The following is a 6,485-nucleotide window of genomic DNA, read 5'->3' on the forward strand; positions in this document are numbered from 1 at the left end:
TTTTTGCCTAAAACACCCTTTTGTGGCGTTTTAGCGGACTTTTGTTTTTGTTTATTTTTGTAACCCTAACTTTTGCCTAGGTCACCCTTCCATGGGATTCCTAGCGGGTCTTTTGCTCTTATTTTTGTGCAACCCTCTTTTTTGGGTTTCCTGCCGAGCTTTTTTATTTTAAAGGATTTTTATCCTGAATGGATTTCTTTTTATCCATGACGGCACTTATTGAGGCCAAGGAAAGGTGCTCCAAGTTGTCGTGCACACTTCCACACAAAATGATGTGGGTTTATTATTATTAAGATGATTTTAACCTCATTCATGTTTATTCAAACAGGGTTAAAAATGATGCGGTTTAGAATTTTATTATAAGCAAGAAAAGAAGCAATGAAGAATGATTTTATTATAATCATAGTGGAAACATGTGTCCTTATTTCATCACCGATATGGGTCCCAACATTGACCTCTTTTATTTCTCGGCCCTGCCCCAAATTCACGGTCTCCAATTTCTTTTGACACGGTTGGAGTAGACGAGCTTCTTGATCTAGCAGTCTTTGCAGATCCGGAGAGATGGTCTCCTCATCACTGTCCAACTCAACCCATTCATCCTCAACTTTTGGATCCCGGTTAGAGCGAACAATTACAGACACAATTATTTTATTGGTTCTGTTTAGGTTTAGAATTATTAATGTTAATGAGGAAAGAGAGAAAAGAACAAAAACGAGAATAATGTGAAAAATGCCTCTTTATTGATATGTATTAAAACTGTACAAAAACCCTTATTTACATGAAAAGGTTCTCATGATCTTGGGTACTGATCATGAGTCCCTAAAAGAGAAATATGAAGGGGCCCTATTGTGGCTTGTTCTTCTCTCTACTCCTGCTTTGGCAGAGGATTCTTGCTCACGTCGGGCGCTGTTGAATCAAAAGTGATCCACCCTGCATCGATAAGGTCTTGGACCTTATTTTTGAGAGCTCTACATTTCTCCGTTGAATGCCCCGATGCCCCCGAATGGTATAGACATTTGTCTTGCGGTTTGTACCAATAGGGGTGAGGTGGATCAATCTTTCTTTGGTGGAATGTAAGCTATAAGACGCGCCTCCACTAGCTTCGGCAGGAGATCGCTATAAGTGGTCGGAAGTTTATCAAACTTCTTCACAGAGTTGTTTTGCGATTTGCCTGACTTCGAAGCGGAAGAAGATGGAGAAATGGTTATAGCGTTGACTCCTCCTTCTTTCTTCTTCCCGAAGGCCTTCTTAGCTTCATATGGTTGGGAAGGCTTAGCCAGCTTCCCACTTTTAAGTCCTTGTTCCACCCTTTCTCCAATGGTGATGATGTCCGAGAAGAGTGTCGTTGTGTTCCCTATCATTTTATCGTAATAGGGACCAGTCAACGAGTTGATGAATAAGGACACCGTCTCCTTATCCGACAGCGAGGGCTCTATCTGTGCCGCCAACTCCCTCCAACGTTGGGCGTACGCCTTGAAGGATTCATCGTTCTTTTTGCTCAAGGCTTGAAGATCAGACCTATCGGGTGTTAGGTCGATGTTGTATTTATAGCGCTTGAGAAAGGCGTCGGCCAACTGCCTCCATGTATGTACTAGATTTCCATCTAGCTGCATATACCAGTTGAGTGCAGTTTCAGCTAAGCTCTCTTGAAAGCAGTAGATCAAGAGCTTTTCATTTGTGGCATATGCAGCCATCTTGCGACAGTACATGGTGAGATGACTTTTGGGGCAAGTCGATCCCACGTATCTCGGGAAATCTGGCACTTTAAATTTGGGAGGGAATTGAATATCCCTCACTAAACACATGTCGGCGGCATCTTTAATATCGAAGTCATGCCCCTCCATAGCCCTCAACCGATCCTCTAGGGCGTGGAATTGTTCTTTTGAAACCTCGGGCTCTTTGATCATAATTCCAGCCCCAAGAGGTATGGCATGTGGAGGATCTTCTTCATGCTCTTCCTCCTCTCCTTCATGATGGGACCCATGGTCACTGTGATGAGATCCATGGATGTTGTGATGACGCATGAGTTCCAACATTTGCGCCATCTGCTCTTTGAGCTGTGAAAGCTCGGTCGTGAGCTTCTTGTTTTGTTCCTCTAGCGCTTCCATTTTCTTGATTTTCTTTGCGCGTGTGAGGACAGAGAGATGACCAGCCACTTTCTAAAATGAATGTTTATTCTAATTAGCTTATTTATGATATGAATACACTCTTGATGTGAGCTTGATAATCTTTCATCTTTGAGGCGCTGCCTTTTTAAGATGAAAGTTTATCACCCTCCCTAGGCTATTATCTCTCCACAACGGAGAATCTCAATAGTCACGGGTCTCTTTCACTCACATCAAGAGGGTATTAGTGAACCTATAAATGATGATGAGGATGCATGAGGTATTATTGATAATGATGCCTATGCTCCTTACTTTTATTATATTTTCACACATTGGTTTTTCCTCTCATGTCATGACATTTTCATGCATGAGGATTATTTTTTAGACCTTATCACGAGGTTATTTATTAATGCACAAACAATGTCACATAACGAATGCACAAACAATTCACTCATCCACGAACAGTCACGAGCGAATCACGAGGTGGGGGTATCCTGCAGAAAAGTGCATATTCAAGGAGGATCTAACTGTTCTCACTTGGTCAAAGGCCCCCAAGGTGCCCCCATTATAGGGACCCAATTCCTCTCGTCGTAGGTCGATGGAAAGCTCCAACGCACCGTCGGACTCAAGTTCATGGTTATCACCTTGAGTGATGTTTTCCGACAACGGTCTACGGGCACCTATAGACCCATTCGACAACCGGCCGTACTAACATCCACTCCCTATGGTTAATCACTCATGCCCCCGGGTATAGAGGGAACTGTTGTGTGCAAAGGTTTGTGTGCAGTTTTTATTTCAAACAATTGCGTAAATTTCAAAATACAACAGTTATTAAAGCCAAATAGATAAACATATTATCATACAATCAAGGGGTAATGAAGTAATTTTTAACTATTATTTGTTAAAAACAATCTGTCACTAAATGGGACTGACTCTCGAAGCTTCCCCAGCGGAGTCGCCATCTGTCGCCACCGGCCCAAACGGGCCTCGGCGGTCGCGAAGACGGTCGAGCTCGCTTTTATTTTAGTTTGGAAAATGTATTGGATTATTAGGACGACTTGTTCTCAAACTGAGACCTTGTCGATCTTATCCAATTTATTTTATTAAAAGTCTCACCAATCCATATTAATCCCAAGCGGGACCCTCCATGGATTAGTGGTTTTCGCAAAAGGAGGGTTCGTGGAGTCGCCACCAATGTTTTACTCAAAACATTGGAAAAAGGGATAAGGCAATTGATTTTATAAATCAACTTTGGCCATTACAACCAGAGTTGGGTAAGGGAGTCGGTTACGCGTGGGGAAGGTGTTAGCACCCCACAACGCCCCTTTCGGGTTCCCTATGACAGATTATTTCTAAAATAACAGTGTAAAATTACTAAATTACCCCTATTTATTCTACGCGATTATAAATTAACTATCTACATGATGACAGTTTAAATATGCACACAGAAAGCAGTAAAAGGAAGGATTTAAGAAGAAACCTTTGAAGCGTGCTTTTATATATTTCGTAAAACTGGGAAGCTTTTTGGCGTTCCCTCGCTCTACAAGCCCGCTCGCTCCCTCCTATAAAATTTTGACTATGGAAATCCGGAGGATTTCCCTTCGACTAGGTTCGAATCTCCAAGCTAAGTGCTCGGAATTCCAGAACTTAGTCGGATCAACTCTCCGAGTGATTTCTAGGGCAGAACACTGCTCAAAAACCCCAGAATACTCAAGGAGGGAGTCAAAACTGAGTGTGAAAGTGTCGAATGACGTCCAATTGACGTCATATTTATAGGGAATAGGCGCAATACGGCCTACAGAAGCAATACGGCCGTATTGAAATTTTTGAACTTCAATACGGTCGTATTGAGTTCAATACGGCCGTATTGAAATTCAGAAATTTCAATACGGCCGTATTAAATTCAATACGGCTGTATTGAAGCTTCAATACGGCCGTATTGATTTCAGTACGGCCGTATTGAAGTTTCAGAAACTTCAATACGCCGTATTGAGTTCACTGCGGCCGTATTGAAGCTTCAATACGGCCGTATTAAGTTCAGTACGGCCGTATTGGGCTTCATTCCCTCCACTTCCTTATTTTGAGCTATTCTAAGACCTCTAGACCTACAGAGAACCCTCCTAGGGCCTTCCAGGAGTCCTTCTGGCTGATCTTCCTTCAGTCTTCGAGAGTCTTCAAGCTTTATTTCCGACCCGGACAATTTTAGGGGTCTACAATCCTTCATTCTTTAATTTCAGACTTGAAATTTTTGAAGGATCTCCAGTCATATGTCTTGAGCAGCCACTATCAAGATACCATAGTAAGTTTTTGGCTCTCAAGCATTCCTACAACAAAATCAGAAATATGATTTAGGTACCCATGTGAAGGGTCCTTGATGGTTAGTTCTCAGCCTTTGGCTCTTTTTGATCCAAATCATTTCTCCATTTGGAACACCATATTTCTTGGAATAGCAATTTCTTATTCTATGTCCTTTTTTACAACAATAAATGCAAGTAGTTTGTTTTATGAAATTGCCTTTAAATTTTCTAAAAGATTGGTTCCTTTTAAAAACTCTTTCCTTTGATTTTGATGGCATGTTCATGATTTGATTAAAACCAAGTCCACTTATATCAAAAACATGTCTTTGCTTTCCCAAAATGATATTCAAATTTGTATTTATTTTTGTGAATTTTGCAAGAGAATTTTTCAAATCAGCATTTTCTTTTTCTAAAAGCTTGCAACTTTCACAATCAGCTTTTGAAGAGGAGGAGGTTTCACAATGAGCTTCATTGAAGTTTAAAATTGTTTGAAGATTTTCATGTTCATTTTTCAAAATTTCAAGCTCTTGTTCAGCTCTAATTAAAGCATTTTCATACCATAACAATTTGCCTTTAAGCTTAGAATTTAAAGCATTTAGTTTCACAACCTCTTTGTGAATTTGAATGAAAGCTTCTTGAAGTTGATCATAATCAGGATTAGATTCAAGATCAAAATCCCTTACTATTGTAACTTGATCAGCTCCAGCCATCAAACATAAGTTGTTTTCTTCAAATTCAGATTCATCACTTGTTGTGCTTGAGTCATTGTCTTCCCAAGCTATGTAGGCTCTTTTTCCTTTGTTTTTTTTTCTTCCCTTTCTTTTCCTCTTGTTGCTTCTTTATAAGGTTGGGGCATTCAGGTTTTATGTGGCCTAATTTTCCACATTCAAAACAATTGTAAGAAGATGTGCTCCCTTCATCTTTCTTATTAACCATCTTGTTGAACTTCTAGGGGGTTCTTCTTTTCTTTCTTAGGAACTTTCTGAACTTCACCAACAAATTGAAGTTCTCTGAATCAGAATCTTCAAAGCTTGAGTCCTCACATATTTCTTTACCTCTGATTGACTCTAAGGCTTTTAGAGACACTCCTTTTCCTTTTTTATCTTGCTATTCATTTTCTTCAAAAATGTGCAGCTTTTTCTCATGCTCTCTTAGCTTTCCAAAGAGAGTTGCAAGGGTTAATGAAGTTAAGTCCTTTGATTCTTCTGTTGCAGTAACCTTTGCTTGCCAAGATCTATCCAATCAATGTAGAACCTTCAAATTTAGTTTTTCTTCTTCAAATTTCGTGCCAAGATCAACAAGGTGATTTATCAAGTGTGTAAACCATTTTTGAAAATTAGAAATTGATTCACCATGATTCATTCTCAACAATTCATATTCTCTTATAAGAGTATGCTTTCTAGATCTTTTTACATCACTTGTTCCTTCATGAGTAACTTGTAGTGTGCCCCACATTTCTTTATATGACTTGCATTGAGAAATTCTAAAAAAACTCATTAGTAGACAATGCAGATGTTATTATGTTCTTTGCTCTATAGTTATATTGAGCTCTCTTTTTCTCATCATCACTCCACTCACTCCAATGTTTTTCTCTCTTTCCATCACCATCTTTGGTCATAGGGATATAGGGTCCATTTTCAATTGCATCCCATACAGCAATATCAATTGCCTCAATGAAAATTCTCATCCTAATTTTCCAATAGACATTGTTTTCACCATTGAAAACAGGAGGTCTATGAATAGAAACACCCTCACCATAAGGTAGGTTGCTGTTGGCCATTTTTGAAATCTTGATTAATACTCAAGAACCTTGCTCTAGATACCAATTGTTAGAAAAGATTGACTCAATCCAAGAGGGGGTGAATTGGATTCTATGACACTTAAAAAATTTATCAGAGTTTTAAGGATCTTTATTTCACCTTAAACTTTTCTAATATGAATTCTCAAAGAAGTTTCTTGAAAGACTTGCTAATGGGAATGAGTCCTATATACTTTCTTGATTAATCTTGATTAAGTCCAGTTTTAAGAGCAGCTAATATGCAATACTTTGATTTAGTTTAAAGCAATGTTAAGCATATAAACA

This window comes from Cajanus cajan, chromosome 1 (assembly GCF_000230855.2).
Source record: "Cajanus cajan strain Asha chromosome 1, NIPB_CcT2T_4, whole genome shotgun sequence".
Classification (NCBI taxonomy): Eukaryota; Viridiplantae; Streptophyta; class Magnoliopsida; order Fabales; family Fabaceae; genus Cajanus; species Cajanus cajan.